The sequence below is a fragment of the Eretmochelys imbricata genome, chromosome 4 (genome assembly GCF_965152235.1).
Source record: "Eretmochelys imbricata isolate rEreImb1 chromosome 4, rEreImb1.hap1, whole genome shotgun sequence".
Classification (NCBI taxonomy): domain Eukaryota; kingdom Metazoa; phylum Chordata; order Testudines; family Cheloniidae; genus Eretmochelys; species Eretmochelys imbricata.
Window position 1 is genome coordinate 56,575,287 of NC_135575.1, and position 19,718 is coordinate 56,595,004.

The window sequence follows — 19,718 nt, forward strand, 5'->3', positions numbered from 1 at the left end:
ATAGTATTTGAAAGGCTCTATAACATTTCTTCAACTATTATTATTAAAAACCAACAAAGTCCATCTGATAACACCAGTTATTACTTGTACAGTATGCTTGTAACACTTTGAGCATGATGCATGCAAAAATACTAAAAATATATGTGGGTACAATATATCTCAAGAACAAACGTGGTACAGTATATATATTTTAAATGAATCAATTGCATTGGAACTTTTATTACTGTATCCATAGAAAATGGACCAATTTAAGAAATATTAATATGATTTTTTCCTGTTATTGATATAGTGATAGAAAACATAGATTTCATTCACATTTATTTGTATAAATTGAAAGATATTGGTGGAGGGGGTTATTTGGCATAATAAATAAAGCTCTTAACTCCTCCCAGAAGATGTGATTTGCCCCATCTATGTTGCCTTTGTTTTTTGTGTGTAGGGTTGTTGTTGTTTGTTTGGTAGTGCTTTTTTCATTCTCTTGCTAATAATGACAGGGTACATCTTCCCAGAATGTGCAGACAGATCTTCCTCATTTGAAAACAATACTGCTTTCAATTAACTTGTCTGTCTAGAGTGCTGGACAATCAAGTTGTAAGCAGACGAGATAATCTCCATTATTAAGACAGACCATTATACTTTCTCAGGTTGACTTCTTTCATGTTTTGAGAGTGGCTGTTGTTTTTAATAGATATTCTAACCACTTATGATCTCATCAGAACTTTCCAGATAGGATAGAAGGCATGGTATTAGCTTCTAGGAGTTCAGTCTTACAAACAAGTGGCTGTGCAAGGGAATGAAAGGAGCAGAAAATAGACTCACCTCTCCGCTCTCAGGTAGATGTTTAGGCTTTTGAGTGTATGTCACATCATGCCTATTGACCCCTTCCTCTCTGTGGTCCTAACTATGCCAGTAGATGCAGTGGTGTGGAGCTTTATACCTGCAAGGAATCCCACTGATTCAACAGTATCCACACCAATGTAAAAGTTTGCACAAGTACATATATTTGCAGCACTGAGGTCAGACTTTATGCAATTAGGGCTCTACAGATTTTATGGGGACATGGATGAGCAGCCAGGCAAGCCTGTAGGCAAAGACCTGTGGGGAATCAATGATGACTTCAGTGGGCTCTTGCCCATTGGCCAATGGGCCACTATGCACGTCCTCAGAGAAGGGATTTTGAGCAAGGCATGACCAGGGATACAGAGACAGCATGACTCCATGAACTGTCCCACAGTAATTAGTGCAATCTAAATTCTGTTAATTGTGTTGAATTTCACTGTGATCTCACAGTGTTTACTGTTCTCTGCTCATTTGTGCATGAAGAGCTGTGGTGTCTACGAGAGAGATAATCACATTCAATGAAATATGAGTGGCAAACAACAACTTTAAAAGATTCACATTTGAAAATTAATGGTACAAATCTTTAGGAACAACAAATAAAATAGTAAATTTTGTTATCCACAATGCACCCTCTGAAAGTAAATTGTATAAATAGGGATATTTCTCATTGATTTCAGTGGGAGGGTTGCCTCCATGTAGACTGCGGTACCTGATCTTAAGTTCATGGGAAGTTTTCAGGGTTCCTAACTGGAAGCAGGATCAAGTGCTACATTTCACATACAACATTGTACTTGAACCAGTCTCCTTTAATACTAAAGATAAGAAGTTTGAAGAACAAAGGGGTCAGTAAGAATTCACCTTGTCCTACGAGGACATGTTCACAAACTGTTTGGTAGCAGAGAGAGCTGGAAGGAAATGTTTTGTGTTCAAACCAAAAGTATGTTTCAGTAATTCTGTTAACATTATTTGCTGTTATTTGCTGATCACACATAACAGTTGTGTTAAGAGTTGGCACTGGAAGTGTTCTGCTTGCTGTTAGAGTCTGGTTGAAAACAGAGTCCAAAGCAGAGGTGGGCAAACTACGGCCCATGGGCCACATCCAGCCTGAGGGACCCTCTTGCCCTGCCCCTGAACTCCTGGCCTGGGATGCTCGCCCCCGGCCCCTCCCCGCAGCCTCAGCTCACTGCGCCGCTGGCGCAACGCTCTGGGCAGTGGGGCTGCGAGCTCCTGGGGCAGCGCAGCTGCAGAGCCATGGCCTGACCCGGTGCTCTGTGCTGCGTGGTGGTGGCTGGCTCTAGCCGGGTGGTGGGGCTGTAGCACCACCAGCCACCAGTGCTCCAGGCAGCGCGGTAAGGGGACAGGGAGCAGCTTGAGTTGGATAGAGGGAAGGGGAGTTCAGGGGATAGTCAGGGGCCGGGGGTGTGGATAGGGGTTGGGGCGGTCAGAGGGTGGGGAATGGGGGGGGGGTTGAATGGGGGCAGGGGTCCCAGGGGAGCAGTCAGGAATGAGAGGAGGGGTTGGATGGGGCGGCAGAGGGCAGTCAGGGGTGGGAGTCCAGGGGCGGTCTGGGAGAAGGGGTGGTTGGATGGGGCAGGGTTCCCAGGGGGGCACTCAGGAAGCAGAGGGGAGTTTGGAAGGGGCAGTGGGGGCAGTTAGGGGCGGGGAGTCCGGGGGCGATCAAGGGACAGAGAGTGGGGGGAGTGGATGGGGAGAGGTCCCGGGGGGCCATCAGGGAACAGGTGGGGTTGGATGGGGCAGGAGTCCTGGGGGGGCCATCAGGGTGTAAGAAGGGGGGTGGGGGCCTTGCCATACCTGGATGTTTGGGGAGGCACAGCCTCCCCTAACTGGCCCTCCATACAATTTCGGAAACCTGATGCGTCCCTCAGGCCAAAAAGTTTGCCCACCCCTGGTCCAAAGGCACATTCTAAGTAGATGGTTTGTGCCTTTTTGATGGTATCACAGCCGTTCACCATCTCCCAACATTGTGTAGTTGGGACCTCATCACTGAAATGCACTCAAAATTCCTGCATAGGTGGAGGGGAAACTTTACTAGGGGAACAATGACGATAATAAGAAACACTATGTCTATGAGGTTAAGAATGGCAAGTGAGGTGGTCAAAATCAGGAGCTGGGGGAAAAGTGTGCGGGGAGATTTTTCAAAAGCACCCGTTGGCTTTCAGTTGGACTTGTGCCCCTAAATCTTTTAGGTGCTTTAGAAACTTTCTCCAGATATTTTTAAATGGCCCTTTTCCCTTCCACCACTCCAAATGCCACTTAAGCAGCAGTTTATGACTCTTTTAGCCACTCTTAACTCACGTTCTAGTGCAGAATCTAAACTGGGAGCTATTCAATATTTCAAATTTAATTTCTATAAAAGCAAATAAGTTAAATTGGCCATTAGGCCACCATCTGTTGCTAACAAGACATCCATTCTTCTAGGGACATGGGAGTGTGTGGGGGAGAAGAGGTCCAAATAGTCCAGAGAACACTGTGGTGAGGAGGAGTTAGAGAAAAAAAAGGAACAAACAAATATATTCAAAACAGTAGAAAAAAGTTATTGATGTTTTTCCTAGTATTTTCTCTTAACCTTTTACTAGGAACTGTCTTTCAGAGTGGAAGGATCATTGCATAAATCCTCACAAAACTATGTTTTTAGATTCATTTTTTTTTTAAGGATTCAGAGAAGTAGGTTTCTCCAGGGTATAATGTATTAGAGCACTTTGTGAGAGGTTGAAAGCATGAGGCAAAAGGCCTTGTGCCTCGCAACACATCCAGGCATACACCAATAGCCTACTATGCGCTTCCTAGCCTGGCTTGTTGCTATAAAAGGTGTATAACAGATACGAACGGCATGAGACAACTGCCTGTTGTATTGTCTGAAAGAAATTTCAGCACTGTCATAGTTAACAAAGCAATCATTTTCAGTTCAAAATTATGTTGTGATAATTATAGTAAACCTGTAGAAACAAAAAATAAAATGGCTAAAATGGGAAAGCCCAGATCTTCAAAGGTCCATTGAGCAGTTCCCCCCGCCTTTTTTGTCACCTCACTAATTAGAGCATCACTCCCAGAAACTGTCTTTACTCACCATGTGATATATATATATATATATATTTCAGTAGGAGTTAAGGGCACTCAACAAATCACAGGATTAGCTTTTACACACAAAGTATTGGACCGTTTGGCATCCGTGTACATCCAGGTCTGAGCTCTGCAAGGTAATGAGTCCTCTGCACACAAGAAGTTTGTAATCATAGACCTGTTCTGTCTGGTCCAAAGCTTTCTCTGTATCCACAGAGAAAACTGACATAGGGCTATAGATGATTTTGCTTTTTGAATTGTTTAGACTTTTTTTTTTTCTATTTTTAGGCAGCAGACAATCCACTCAATGACACTTCCTTGGACTGGATTTCCTAGCTTTTTTGGATTGTGACAGTTAGAATGTTGGCTAATAATTGGCAGTCAGGGTTAATAAGTGACACTTGCCTATAGCGCCTATGGATGTAGCCCCCTTTCTCCTCCACCATCCTGCCTTTCCTAAAGAAAATTGCCTTTGCATTATGTACAGTCTCAGGCAGGCTGCTATGGATAGTTAAAATGTTTCTGTAAAATATAAGAAAAGTATGTTCTAAACTGAAAGTAGAACTCATAAGGAAATCCATCTTACCCTGGGGATTTCTCTTTTTACCCCCTTCTTTGACTACTTCCCCAATATCTTCCCTGGTGTTTTGGGTGGGTTACATTTAATTTGCTCTCAGCTTTCAGCTTCAGCATTATAATCAATAGTAGAAATATTCTCATTCTGCCAATGCCCCCATCAGAGGGTGACTGCCTTCCAAGCACCCCCTGCCTCGATTTCCCTGTTCTGAACACGAACAGTTACCATCTTCTCAGGGGCTGATCACCTGCCTGCATTCTTCACCATATGTTAGAAGATGGTCCCTTCCTGGGGTGCCTCCTGAAACTCTGCAACATGCCCACCTCAGTTTCCCCTTCAACGGTTCCCAGTAACTCCAATACAGAATATAAATAGTCCTTGATGAGGTTAATGTATTAAAAAAATTCCACAATCTGGAATTTCCCAGCACAATTCAAAGCATACATTCCATCTATCAAGTCCCAACAGTCCATCAACACGGCAGCTCCAGCACCTCTCACCGCACTCCAGCTTTCTGGTATTTCTCTGCCTCTCACCACGCTCCAGCTCTCCCACACCTCACCCCTGCCCACCTCCATATGGGGTGCTTCTCTGCCCTGCTGTTTCCTTTCCAGATATCATTCCAGCTCTTGCCCAGAGACATCAGCAGACTCATTTCTTCATCATTCCCCAGCCTTCAGCCCTCTCCAACACTTCCTGGCCTGGGAAAGATTACAAGTGACCCCCTTTCTTCCCACCACCTGCCGTTCTGCCTTTCGTTTTCACGAGCCTGGTCTGACTCCGCTGCTTGACCAGGGAACTCTCACTGCTCTTCTTCAGGGGCATCCCTTCCCTGAACCTCTCAACCCAGCTGTGCTCGTCTTCTGAGCTGTCCCTCCGGATTCCACGCTAAATGTGTGTTGGCAACCACTGTATACTACACTGAACGCACATTACCAGCTCCACACAGCCATCTGTGGCTACAATACATACTGGATGCAATTTTCTGCTCAATTATGGATTTCATATTGAAGTACTACTAACTCTCTTTTTTCCCTTTTATATAGTAATTATTCTGCATCTAATACCATAAGGAGAATTAAATATAAATAATGTGTCATTTACATATTCAAGACACATGTAAGAACATGCCCTACCAATAATCCAGCCTTACTAGTTTGTGTAAAAGTACACAGTAAGTCAGTCTCAACAGAGCAAAACTACAAATAAATCTAATAATGGCTCAACTTAGTTCATTTTTGATAAATATAGTCAAAGGTTAGAATTTTTATACTAACCGATATGAAGTACCCTGTGATTCCACCTTGAAAGATGAAATTCACAATGTGTTGTAAAAAGATGCCTCCAATATTTTGTAGACATCTAGAGAGTGCAGAAAATGCCATGCCCTAATTTGTGCTGTTGTGGAAAATTATCTATCAATCACTTTGTGGAAGCTCTGCAAACTCAAAAATAAGCAAGTTTTGAGTGTCTTTTCATTTTGCATAGAATATTTTGCAAAGCTCTAGAAAATTCTTTTGAGGGAGTTTGTTTTTGAAATCTAAGTTCAGCCTAAAAATACTTTCAGTATGAAGGCACAAGCCACCTCTGTATTTTTTTTAAATAAAAGCATTGTTGCCTGGATGTTGAATAATAGCAAATTTTGTAGCCTGACAGCAGAACAGTTTCTCCTCAGAACAGAAATTGGTGGTGCAGACTCAGGATATTTTCTAGGGTAGCCTGTTTATTTACAGTGGACACAAGTCCTGGTTCTTTGAACAGGGGTAGTAACAAACCACACACTGTCAATTTCCCCTTACAGAAACTTCAGCTAACACTCTACAGTACTGTCCTTTCATCAAGAAGCTGTTTTCTTAGGCCTCTGACTCCTTTAGACTCTCATTCTGCTTAAACAGACTGTTCCTTACCCCTACCTTAGTCCCTGGCCTTTCTACCTGGGTAACCCAAGCTTTCACCTAGGACTACATACGCTGGAGAGATGGTCTGGCCATTATCCCTCTTTTTGTGCAGCTGCTTCGCAGCAGGAAGAAACCCAAGAAAAAGTTTCACTGCCTAACCAAAGGTTGCCTATCCTACACAATCCCCATAACAGTTTGTTTGGGTGCAATGTGAGTTTCATCCTGGGTTCTTATACAGGAACTCCTCACTTAAAGTCGTCCTGCTTAACGTTGTTTTGTTGCTGATCAATTAGGGAACATGCTCGTTTAAAGTTGTGCAATGCTCCCTTAGAATGTTGTTTGGCAGCCGCCTGCTTTGTCCACTGCTTACAGGAAGAGCAGCCCGTTGGAGCTAGCTGGTGGTGGCTTGAAGCCAGGGTGGACTGACAGCCCCCCTATCAGCTCCCCGCTCCCTTAAATTCCCTGTGCAGCTGCTCAGCAGGCTATCACTTGCCGGCAGTTCAGCTGTCCCTCCCCCCACTACCATGTGCTGCTCCTCTGCCTTGGAGCTGCTCCCCGAGACTCCTGCTTGCTGTGTGGGGGGGGGGAGGGGAAGAAGAGGGGGGCTAATGTCCTCCTCCCCCCTGCTCCTGCACCCTGCTTACCCCATCTTCCATAGAGCGGGGGGACACACAGCCGGAGGAAGCTGCTGCCTTAAGCAGCAGCTGCCCTCCTGTCTCAGCTTGCTGATCTAATTAACAAGGCAGTGTACTTCTGACCCCACTCTTCATACTTAAAGGGGAAATGTGTATCTCTGTCTCTCAAACACACACAGGGTGTGTGTCTCTGTCTGCCCTCCCTCCTTTCCTGCTGCCTTGTAGAGTGTGAGAGTTAACCCTTGAGGGAACAGCCAATTGCTAGTTCATCATTTAGCAGTAAGGCATTCCCTCGGAAATATCCCACCCTCTGACTTCTCCACCTCAACCAAGCTTCACAATCATCATCACTGTGTACCATTATTAAATTGTTTGTTTAAAACTTATACGAAGTGGGTATTCACCCACGAATACATCTGTTAGTTCATAAGGTGCCACAGGACTCTTTGCCCCATATATATATATACATATATATATATATATAGTATTTTGTCTGGTGAAAAAAATTTCCCTGGAACCTAACCCCCTCATTTACATTAAGTCTTATGGGGAAATTGGATTCGCTTAACATGGTTTCGCTTAAAGTCGCAGTTTTCAGGAACATAACTACAACGTTAAGTGAGGAGTTCCTGTATCTCAATGTGTAGAACATTAGCATCTGTTGCCACAAGACTATATTGTAATATTCACCCTTTTAAAGCATCTTGACCTCTATTAAGACTATTGGAATGGCAATTCATGTTCTCCTGTAAATTCCACAAACATATGATCTTTAACAAAGCTGACTGAAGTTTCCATCACTTTAAAGTATTTGCACAGTTTGATCCAAGAAGAAAACCAAACGACTGTTGCAATTTATTGCACAAATGATTGGAACTTATTTATGAGGCAAAAGATTAGGAAATCAGAATAAAATTCAAATGAGCACATAATTTTGTATTACAGAACACATGGTGAAATGAAATCCCTCATGGTGGAGTGTAAGGGTCTCCAGTGGAGGCCGGTGAATCAAATTGCAGAAACCATTTATTTGCCAGATTTCGCCCTCATGTCCGATCACAAATTGTCCATGGGCAGATTGAGACTTTTACTGATTTGTTCGCTATTTGCAACAGTTTGATAAATGTTTTGTGCAAACAAATGTCAATCTATGGATTGCTAGTAAACTGTTCACTGTGAGTATTCATTCACATTGTCAATATTCAGTATCTGAGCTGTGTGACGGACCAGCATAATGCCTTTTATCTGATTGGCTGACCTAATCTTTATGAACAAATGTATTAGATTTTCATCCATGGTGTGGGATAGGGACAAGAGTTTTGACTGCACAAGCACACTGAAGAAATCTTTCTTTAATTAAATAAGGTTTTTGCCTGAAATACCCCAGCCTGTTAGCAGGTTTTAACCCTTTCATGACAGAATCAAGTAGTTCATTGTACCACCTAGATATGAGGAAAGTGAGTGTGGCTCTCTGTAGAAAAACTGTGTGGGATATCTAGTTCTGAGGGAAGGACCATTGAGCATCCAAGCATGGAGAGACACTTTAAACTGCACTTCATGTTGTAGTAATGTTAATTTCTATGTTAACAAAGCCAAGCTCCACGAATTGCTGAGCGTGGATTCTAGTGTGTGAAGTTTTAGTTTAAGACCATGTTGGAAAGGGCATTTGCTCACATGTTCTCACTGTCTCTTGCTGGTAGAATCTCTGATGAATTTTCAGTCCTGTTTGGGGTCATTAGATAGATATTTGCCAACCAACATCTTTCTACTGGTTTCTTTCTTTGTGGAGTTTGACTGCTGATTCGTATTGCATTGTCAATAAGTCATTGCAGATTTTTTGAACAAATTCGTTTAATTCGTCGTTGTTCCCTATTTACATGATTTTATGTGAGTTGCATAGCTTTTGTAGCTTAGTTTTTTGGGTTAATCTGTTAGTGAGACCTTCAGATAAATGACCTTCAGATAAATGCATCTTATCCCATCCTGGCATTCTAACACCTTCTCCCCTTCCTTCAAATATTTTAAGTTAATTTTTCAATTCCTCATTTTATTTTCAAAATATCAGTTACACAGAGCATTGCTTAAGCATGGAGGTGTAGAAGGTAGGGGGGAAAATAGCAACAAAAATTCTAGTTGGCAAAGGACATGAGTATAATTACATTATAAACTCAATTATCCAAATTGCTCTATTATATGAAAAGGTTCTGTGACCAACCTTCTCTGACACGCACACGATTTTCATACTGAAATAGAAAAACCTCAAGCTGTTTGTTTTCATATTGCTAACTCTTGGCCTTTTTACTTCTCACCCAGTGCCCCATGTTGCAGTAACCTTCTGTTTGGTGAAGGAGAGCTGGACATGGCTTTTTCTGGAGCATTGTTTACCTGCCAGCTGGTGTCTCTAGGGAGCAGTGCATCCTTGCACCACACAAAATGGCTGAGGGTGGAGTGGGAGAAAGATTCCCTTACAGCTTTTATGCCACTAGTTAGGGCCCTCATCTGGAATGTGGGAGATCCTGATTCAATTTACCCCCTCCCCTCGGTTGATCAGAAGAAAGGATTTGAACAGGGGTTCTCAAGCTCTCAGGTGAGAGCCCTAACTGTTGGACTATAGAGTGATTCTCATTCTTTCTCTGGCCCAATTAATACTGAATGATTTAATGAAAGTGGAGCGACTTCAAGCCATGGAGAAAGCCCCACATCAGAATGTCCCATAGCCCAGTGGTTAGGACACTCCCTTGAGCAGCGAGGAACCCTTGTTCAAATGCCTTCTTATAAGGCAGAGGAGGAAACTCAACCAGGGTCTCCCACCTCCTGAGTGAATACCTTAAACGGTGGGCTAAAGGGAGGACTCCTCTCTCCTGGCCATTTTGTGAGGAGTGAGACACGCTCAGAGCACACCTGGCAGAGGAATGCCTATCTTCTCCTGCACTGGATTGCATTGGATTGCACTGGAGCTTCAGTGAGAGACAGGCATATGGATGCCTAGAGAAAGGCAGCATTGTGCATGTTCAGTAGCGGAAACTTAGATACCTAGGGAACTTTTACAGCAAAAACGTAGGCTCCAAGTGAATTTAGGCACCTACAGGGTTAGGCAGCAGTTGAGCAGGGGTTTTGTGGATCACAGTGATGCCCACAACAGGGATGCCTAATCTGAGCTGTAGGCACCTAATCCTTTTGTGGATCTGGCCCTAAATACTGATCTCTTACATGACTGTGCATTGCACTGCCACTAGAACATAAGGTTATCCCTATAATACTTTTAATTTCAATCAGTTACATGACCAAGTCAAGCAATACAACACGCATTTCAGTTTGGTTTGGATCATTGATTTTCCACTGTGCCTGACTTATAAAATGCTTACAGTGCGAGAAAAAGAAAAATCTGCCCAATTTCATTTGTCTTCAACAGGTGCAAAGCTATTGTCTTTGGAGAGGGTGCGGGGACATCCTGCTGATTTATTTCTGCATATGTTAATGACTGTAGAGTCTGGAGGGAGTTTCTACAAGACTGGCTAGGAAACTTGCTGCTTCTTCTTCATTGCTTTATCTGGAAGAGAAGGGGAATTTCCTTGCATGAAATCAGGGTGTAAACCAAATCCTGCTGGCATAAATCAGAGGGCTGAGCAAGTATTTACCTGTAAATTTCAGCTTCATACCTGAGGAGAGCCTCCTACAAAAATCACAAAACAATGTATTAAACATTTCACCAATACTGGAATGAAAATTGTGCCTGTTTATATAAGTGCTACATTATACCCTTCTCTTTATTTGCCCATAACACCAACACAAAATAAAAAGAATGATATAAAAGGACAGAATTTAAATGAACAACCAGTAAACAATCCTGAAGTCCATGAACATGAAGTCATGTCTCATTTAAATGTCTGTTTTGTATTACTTCTTACTCAATCTTTTTGTCAGACAATCTAAATTATTTGCAATCTGAAAAACACTGGGTTGTTTAAGTCACCAAAACTAACCAAGGAACTTTTTCAATTGTACATGAAATTCACCTGGGAAGATTTCTGAACTTAGATGAAAAATATCTAAGGTGAGAACATACCTACCTGTAGCATTTTTTTTCATGTCTAAAATAATCTGGTTTTTTGCACTGTTTCATTGGAGAAATATAAATATCTATACATGGGTATATAATAATAATAATTGGTGTATAATCTGACACAATGTATCTGACTTTCATTAATTTTGCAAGCCTCTTTCTTCATATTTATGTACAAGTTATTTTCTAAAATATAATGTAAGACATACAAATGTTTTAAAGATTCGCATCAAGAATTTCAGCAACATTACAGCTCGCAATGTGAAACTGTAAAGATACAGTCAAGCTTTTCACGTGATAAGGGATACAACGATGACCTCAAGGTCTGTGGTAAGGTTATGCAACAGGAGAATTGCTAAACCATTTGAATGGAAAATTAATGGAGAAAAATAAAAAAATCAAACCGATCTTGAACTCATGGGCAGTGGGTGAACTGGCCATTGGGGGAGGCTAGCTCCTGGCCCCTTCCCTTCCCTTCTTCCCTCCCCCAGGCCCTTCCCCTGCCGGAGCCCAGAGCACAGTCACCACAGCTGCTGGCCCTGGGCTGCCCCAGTGCCCCCAACCCAGCTCCAGAACGCGGGGCGGACACCAGCCAGCCCCAGCCTCCCTGAGTCCCAGGCGGCAGGCTGTCCAGCCCTAGCACCAGCCCCAGCCTAGACTACAAAGAGTAGGAACTCAGGCACTTCCGGGGGTGGAGTGTGGATGGGGCCACACAAGGCTGTTTGGGGAGGCTCAGCCTCCCCCGGCCTATGATGCCTGCCACCCATGCTTGAACTTAATCTCCTCTTCTGCCCAATAGTTCCCACTTGGAAAACTAAATTAGCTATAGTTGGATTTTGGCTTTATATACTTCATATGGCGACACCTGCAAGTATTCTGTCCCAAATTTTGGAAAACATTTCTAACACAACTTAGATTGCACCTACAAATGAACAGAAAAGTCAGTGAAGAGATCGGCGCATCATGTTATGTGCTCATAGTAGCCTGCTCCATTCAAGAGGAGAGCAAATGCACTCTGCACCAACTGGGGGTCTAGGAAGTGATCATCAGGGTAGCCCTAGGTTTGAGCACAATATAGTCAACTAGCTGGAAGGTGACAAAAGCACTATGTCCATATGGTCATCACATCTACAGCAGAGAGTAGTGCTGGCTGGTCAGTCACAGATGTTAAATTCTATTCATGTTTCTATACTGCATCCATCTCCATGATATCTGAGTGCCAAATAAAAAATACTGTGGGCCACCACAGCTAGTTGAGAATCTTGAAGCAGTGATGGATGCAGCTGAGAGCCAACATTATAAATCATTTTAGCAACATCTTCAGTTAGTGGAGATTCCATCTTAATTGCTTCATTATCCACATCTCTATATCAGCTAGACATAGGTCGAGAATCTCTCCATTAGCATTAACCTTCCATGAAACAAATAGTTATATAAGAACATAAGAACCGCCATACTGGCTCAGACCCTGGTCCATCCTGCTCAGTATCCTGTCTCTGACAGTGGCCCATATCAGAGCTTCAGGGGGACTGTACAGAACAGGCCATTTATGGAGTGGTCCACACCTGTCTTCCACTCCTGGCTTCTGGTACTCAGATGTTTCGGGTTGCCGCGAGCATGGGGTTGCATCCGTGGCCATCTTGGCTAATAGCCATTGATGAACCTATCCTCTGTGAACTTATCCAGTTCTATTTTGAACCTAGTTATACTTTTGGATATCACAATATCCCAATGCACTGAGTTCCACAGGTTAGTTGTACAAAGTGAAGAAAAGTACTTCCTCTTGTTTTTATGAGACCTGTTACATATTAATTTCATCAGGTGACCCTTGGGTTTTGTATTGTGTGAAAGGGTAAATAACACTTCACTTTTTTCATGCCATTCATGATTTTATAGGCATCTCTGATATCCCCCCTTAGTCATCTCTTTTCTAAGCTGAACAGCCCTAACCTTTTTTGCCTCTCCTTGCATGGAAGTCTTTCCATAACCTTGATCATTTTTGTTGCTCTTCTCTGAATCTTTTCCAGTTTCACTATAATGATATAAATGGACAGAATGTAATGGGGCAACCAGAACTAAACAGAATATTCAAGGTGTGAGTGCACTATAGATTAAATAGTGGCATTATGGTATTTTCTCTCTCTTTCCTAATAACATGTTGTTAGCCTTTTTGACTGCTGTACCGCATTGAGTGGAAGTTTTCAGAGAACTATCCATGGTATCTTCAAGATCTCTTTTTTGGATAGTAAGACCTCATTCAGAACCCATCATTGTATATGTACAGTTGAGATTATTTTTTTCCATTTTGCATTACTTTGCCATTATCAACACTGAATTTCATCTGCCCTTTGTTGCCCAGTCACCCAATTTTGTGAGATCCCTCTGTAACTCCTCACCGTCTGCTTTGGACTTAACTATCTTGAGTAATTTTGTATTGCCTACGAACTTTGCCACTTCACTGTTCACCCCCTTTGCAGATCATTAAGTAATATGTTGAACAGCACAGGTCCCAGTACAGAACCTTGGGGGACATTGCTGTTCACCTCTTTCCATTGTCAAAACTGACCATTTATTTCTTCCCTTTTCCCTTGTCTTTCAGTTAGTCATTGATCCATGAGAGGACCTTCCCTCTTATCCTATGGCTTCTTAGTTTCCTGAAGAGCTTTTGGTGAAGGACTTCAGAATTCTTGGATAAATACCATCTGGTTCTGGTGACTTATTTCTGTTTAGTTTATCAATTTGTTCTAAAAGCTCTCCTATGGACACATCAATTTGGGGCAATACTTTAGATTTGTCACCCAAAAAGAAAAGCTCTGATGTGGGTTTCTCCCCCACATCCTGTGCAATGAAGACTGACCCAAGAATTAATTTAGTTTCTCTGCAATGGCCTTGTCTACCTTGAGTGCTCCTTTAACATGTTTGTCATCTAGTACCCCAATTTCCTGCTTCTGATGTACTTTAAAAAATTCTTACTGTTAGTTTTTGAGTCTTTAGCAAGTTGCTTCTCAACTTCTCTCTTGGCCTGCCTAATTATACTTTTACATTTTACTGGCCCAAGTTTCTCCACCTATTCGCCTCATTAATATTTGACTTCCAAATTTTAAAGGATGCCGTTTTGCCTCTAATGACATCCATTATTCCATATCCGTTCTCCATATAGCTAACAGGTGGTTCATCACAGCCATCTAAACACATTCAAAACTTCAGGAAATGAAAACCAACCGAAGACAATGAGTTGTTCTCATACTATTACCAGAGAAGTAGTCAGGTCAGTCCAGAACTCAGTAATTTTACATGCTAAATAAGTCAACAAATCATCATAGTGAGAAATATTGACTATCGGTGAGTTGATAGGTTAATTAAATTGCCCGCTATGCAGACTGTTCATCTTTTTTGGGATATCACAGATGCAGGGGTCAAAAGAGAGAAAAACTCTCTTTGCCTTAACCACTGACCTAGCATAGGAACACAAATCCTCCATGGTGCACATCAATCAAATTCAAAGGAGGTCTTTCTCCCTTAAGCAGCATCTGTCACAGCACATTTGTTTAGTAATGATCTGCAAGGAGAAAGTTGGTGAAGAAGGTGTCCAAGTGCCACTGCTCACATACATATGTTAATGGTTCTACGAGTCCATCAGATCAATGACAGCGTGGCCCAATGGCTGAGTAGCAACCTTGCCAGAATATTCTGTATCCTCACTGGTCCTGTATCTTCATGGGCAGGCCATATTTTAAGGACATTTCAGAAAAGACAGAATTTAAATTACCTAGAATTTTCAAAGCACAACTTAGTGTAATATGAAAAACTAGCTAAAAAACTAAAATTTTCTACCTTTCTTTAAATGAGACAGCTTTGGTCAAGACCTTTGTGTTGTTTAATGATAATTTAAGGAAATTAAACCCTACTTTATTTAAGTTTGAGGGCATATCTACTTGGAGAAACTGAGTAGCATAGCTGTAGTGGAATATTATTTCACTATAGGTATGCTGGTATAACTTCTCCATGTGGGTTCTATTTTTATTATTATAATATATAAATAATAATAATATAGTGAAATAATATTAAATAATTATTCCCCTACCCTCATGTGGACATTATAGTGAAATAATGTCCACATGAGGGTAGGGGAATAATTATTCCACTGTAACTATGCTTATCAATTTCCCCATGTGGACAAATCCTAAAACTAAATCTTAACTATGGAGCTGCTCATGCACCTCATCAATGCTCTTAAACTCTTTGGTTTGCCCTCATACAGAGGTTCCCAAAGTGACTCAGCTGTTTACATGGTATTGGCTCTAGTTGTTTCCAGCTGCTAACTTGTATTAAAAGATTATATTGCATGTATTTGTATCTATTTTAAGATTACTGTAGATGATTGATGTACTTGCCCCAAGAAATTTCACATAATTATACGTGGGTGATCCATGAGAGTGGGAAGAGAGGTGGGCCATATGATCATAAACAGAAAGGGAGATAAGACAGTATCTCTAATAAGATATGGTCTACCCAATGGAAAACATTTGAAAATCCCTGCCATAGTATTTTACATTTTCTTAAATACAACAATCCAGCAAGCCATTGTTGTGTCCAGTTTTTATGTCTCTTCTGTACACTGGTAAGATATAAGAATAATTTGTGCAATACGTTTTATTATATTCTCATTATTTTCTTGCCATGTGCCATCCCCAGTATTAACTTTTAATTTATTTTCCCAGATCTCTCTACTGCTATGTTTGATCACTATATGAACAAAAAGTACTTCTCTGGATTGTGGTTCCTTTTAAGAAAATGTATTGTTTCTGAAGAGTTAGAGCAAACCAGTGCAGGACCCTGCATGTTTCTAATGCAAATGTTACATTTATAGGATCAGTTGCAATTTGAAACCATGGCCACTTTTGCTCCTTTGGGGCAGATAACTTGCTTAGTTGTATCATCCACCGACTGCTTGACCCAACTGGATTTTGGAGTTCTTCAAAATGTTAGGACCCCAAATAGGCGTTAAGTGGGACTTAAATGATACATAGGTAGGGCCCTACCAAATTCAGGGTCCATTTTGGTCAGTTTTGTGGTCATAGGATTTTTAAAATTGTAAATTTCACGATTTCAGCTATTTAAATCTGAAATTTCATTGTGTTGTAATTGTAGGGGTCCTGGCCCAACAGGGAGTTGTGGGGGGATCGCAAAGGTTATCGTGGGGGGGGGGGGGGTTACAGTATTACTACCTTTATTTCTGTGCTGCTGGTGGCGGTGCTCCCTTCAGAGCTGGGCAGCTGGAGAGCGACAGCAAAGCCCAGCCCTGAAGGCAGAGTTGCTGCCAGCAGCAGTGCAGAAGTAAGGAGGGCCTGGTATGCTATTGCCACCCTTACTTCTGCGCTGCTGCCAGCAGAGCTGGACTCTCAGTCAGCAACTGCCACTCTCTGGCCGCCCAGCTCTGAAGACAGCAGTGCAGAAGTAAGGGTGGCAGGGTGTGGTATTGCCAACTTTATTTCTGTGCTGCTTCTAGCGGGGTGCTGCCTTCAGAGCTCGGCACCTGGCCACCAGCCACTGCTTTCCTGCCATCCAGCTCTGAAGGCAGCGCAGAAGTAAGAGTGACCATACCGCAGCCCCTCTAAAATAACCCTGCAACCCCCCTGGAACTCAATTTTGGGTCAGAACCCCCAATTTGAGAAACGCTGGTCTCCCCCACGAAATCTGTATAGTATAGGGTACAAGCAGACAAAAGACCAGATTTCATGGTCTGTTACGCGTTTTTCATGACTGTGAATTTGGTAGTGCCCTATATAAAGGTGTTGGTCTAATCCTCTGTACAGAGGTGAATAAATTTCACCCTTAGGGAGTATATACTGTTATACCTAAGGGTATTTTTTGATTAACTCAGTTAAACACATCTGGTCTTTACACACTGGCTATCACAATACCAGGTTCACTTTCAAGATATTTAAAGAAGCCTGAATATCTTATGATCTTTTCAATTTTCACTAGGAAATTATTTTAGAATTTTGGGATTCTTGGACAACACCTTTATAATGGGTTGAACCAAAACAGCAATCTTAAACCCAATCCCAATATTAGGATTTGAGATAATCTCTATACATAGAATCATAGAATCATAGAATATCAGGGTTGGAAGGGACCTCAGGAGATCATCTAGTCCAACCCCCTGCTCAAAGCAGGACATGATACATAAAAAGCTACTTGCTCACTTTATTCTCTCATGTAGTCCCACTGAGGTGGATGAAAGGGCTATTTGTGCATACCAGGTGAGGAGGACTTGCACTCTACAGGAGATTGGTAAAAACAAGTATTCACTGATTTTCTTTTTAAAAATTATGTTAAAATCCTCTGGATCTTGATGATTTTTCATTGCATAATATTTGTTAATGTTTCACCTATCTTAAAAGCAAAACTGCAAGCATTTTAGAAAAGGGCTAGATGTAAAAATTTAGGGTGAAATCCTGGCCCTATTGAGGTCAAAGATAAAACTCCCATTGACTTAAATGAGGAAAGAATTTCACCCTTCCTCTTTCTGCTACTTCTGTAAGCAGCTCTGTGGAAATCCTTCATATGCTTTTTTGTAACTTAAATATAATATGCCTCAGTGAATCACAACAAATATCACAATTGCTTTCTACAGCAATGGCACACTAGGGGGACTATTTCTCTGTTGTGGAAGCACACTAATGTTAAAAAATAGCAACACATTGTACTGACCCTTTCCTACACTGCAACTAATTGGTTCTACAAACAGATTTAAGCAAGCCATCTAAAAAGCAGTAAATATTTTTTTGTGTGCACAAATCTTAGTACTACCAACAGAGATGACCAAGTATACCTGTTTATTCACTTATTTAAAAAAACTTATTTAGAGTTGCCCCTAAAATACAATTATGGGATATTTCAATTTTAAAAAAACAAATTTAAAGTCACCATGAGAAATATTATGCATAAATAAAACAGCAAATCTTGAAAACTTACTCTTTTGGAGAATACTTTCTCATGTAGAAGGTGTTTTGTTTTTAGAAAGTCTCTCTCCCTCTTGGGATGAAGGAGTTTGTTTGTTTGTATATATTTCTTTCAGAGTTTGTATATATTTATCACATTTAAAATCCTTCTGATACTCTTCCACCTAATTTTAATTCATACTACTGTCACATGCTAACTCATATTTAGGTCTTTCTCAACCCAAAGATACATCACTCCTCATCCACAAAGGGAAAAGGAGTACTTGTGGCACCTTAGAGACTAACAAATTTATTTAAGCATAAGCTTTCGTGAGCTACAGCTCACTGCTTACTCTTGAAAGAGGTGAACTTTATCTTTAACTTTTCCAAGCTAGTCACTAAAACTTTTAATTATTTTTTATTTATTTTGTCAGGACAGTTTCAGACTTGCAAGGAGGATCCTCCCGTTGGGTTAAATTCAATGCAGTTTTTATAATTTCTTGTTATAGCAGTGAAGGATTTTTCTGTGGGTTTAAAAGAGACAGGCAAAATTTCATTTTTTATAGCTTTTATTCAAATAGCCATAACTTGACAAGCCTGCACATAGTATTGAAAGGAAAGCTGTCCCCTCCAAACCAACAGAGACAACTCTATTTCCTTCAACTTCCAGCTGCTGTTCTGCGCCTGCAAAATCAAACTTCTAAAATCCATGTTTGCAAAAAAATAACCAACCGACCAGAAACCCCCACAACAACACACACTTTTCACAAAACTTCTTGTTGGGTTTTGCTTTAAATGGACAGTGTTCACGCAGAAGACTTTTCCAAGAAGAAAGTTTCTTACCCTCTCTGGTTCCTCTCTAGGGCCTCCTCCAACTTCACCTCCTTTGGCAGCTATGCATCCACCCCCGTAGTTCCCCTTAGCCAGGCTGCCTGTAAAGCAGACATAGGCTGTACCATCCTCCGAACTACAGATCCCAGGATCCCTCTCCAAAGCCCAACAACCTTCCTCCCCCCTCCCTGCCCTTGTTGGAGAAAAAGGCTCTGGCTGAGTTTCAGAGAAAGTCTCAGCTCCTCCACTGTGGACGGGGAGGGCGAGGCGGGCCGCGGAGGCCACTGGTGGGGAGGCAGGGAAAAGGGTAGGGGGTGGGGACACTGTGCTCAACTGACAGCAGCAAAGGCCGATGGTGAGGGTAGAAGAGGCAGGACACTTGAATACCAGGGCAGATCCCTCCCACCCGGGCTAAGAGGGAGGGACCCCTCCTCCCACCCGTGCCCAGTAGTCGCTGAGGCCGGGGTTCCCCCTCCCTTCCAAGTCTCTGCCTTCGCTCGGTCGAACTCTGCTGGGAGCAAGACTCCAACCCTCCCGCCCCTCTCAAGTCCCAGCGCTGCCGGGGTGGAACTTTGCGGGGCTCCACGTTCCAGCCCAGCCGGGAGGGGGAAGCAAGGGACACAAGCGCTGCCCGGCCGATTCCCGCCCCCCTCCCAGCGCAGCAGCTGAGGAGGAGGAAGGAGGCGCGCTAGGCAGCGGCGCTGAGATTTGCCAGGCAGGCAGCAGAGGAAGAGCAGCAAGGGAAGCCCCCGTGGTCCGTCCTTGCGAGCCGGCTCTTGCGGCAGCCCGCAGGAGCGAGCCTGGCAGCGCTGCGGCGGGGTTGTTCCCCGGGACGCGGGCGTTGAA

General features: G+C 42.4%; 1 long non-coding RNA gene across 1 annotated transcript; it reads right to left on the minus strand.

The window, feature by feature from the left end:
- Positions 1 to 8,010: 8,010 nt before the first annotated feature.
- Positions 8,011 to 19,458, minus strand: LOC144264045 (uncharacterized). The gene is made up of 3 exons (XR_013345932.1): positions 18,885 to 19,458; positions 10,670 to 10,704; positions 8,011 to 10,581 (listed from the first exon to the last, which is right to left on the minus strand). It is a non-coding gene; the product is annotated as an uncharacterized LOC144264045 (long non-coding RNA).
- Between the last annotated feature and the right edge of the window lie 260 nt (positions 19,459 to 19,718).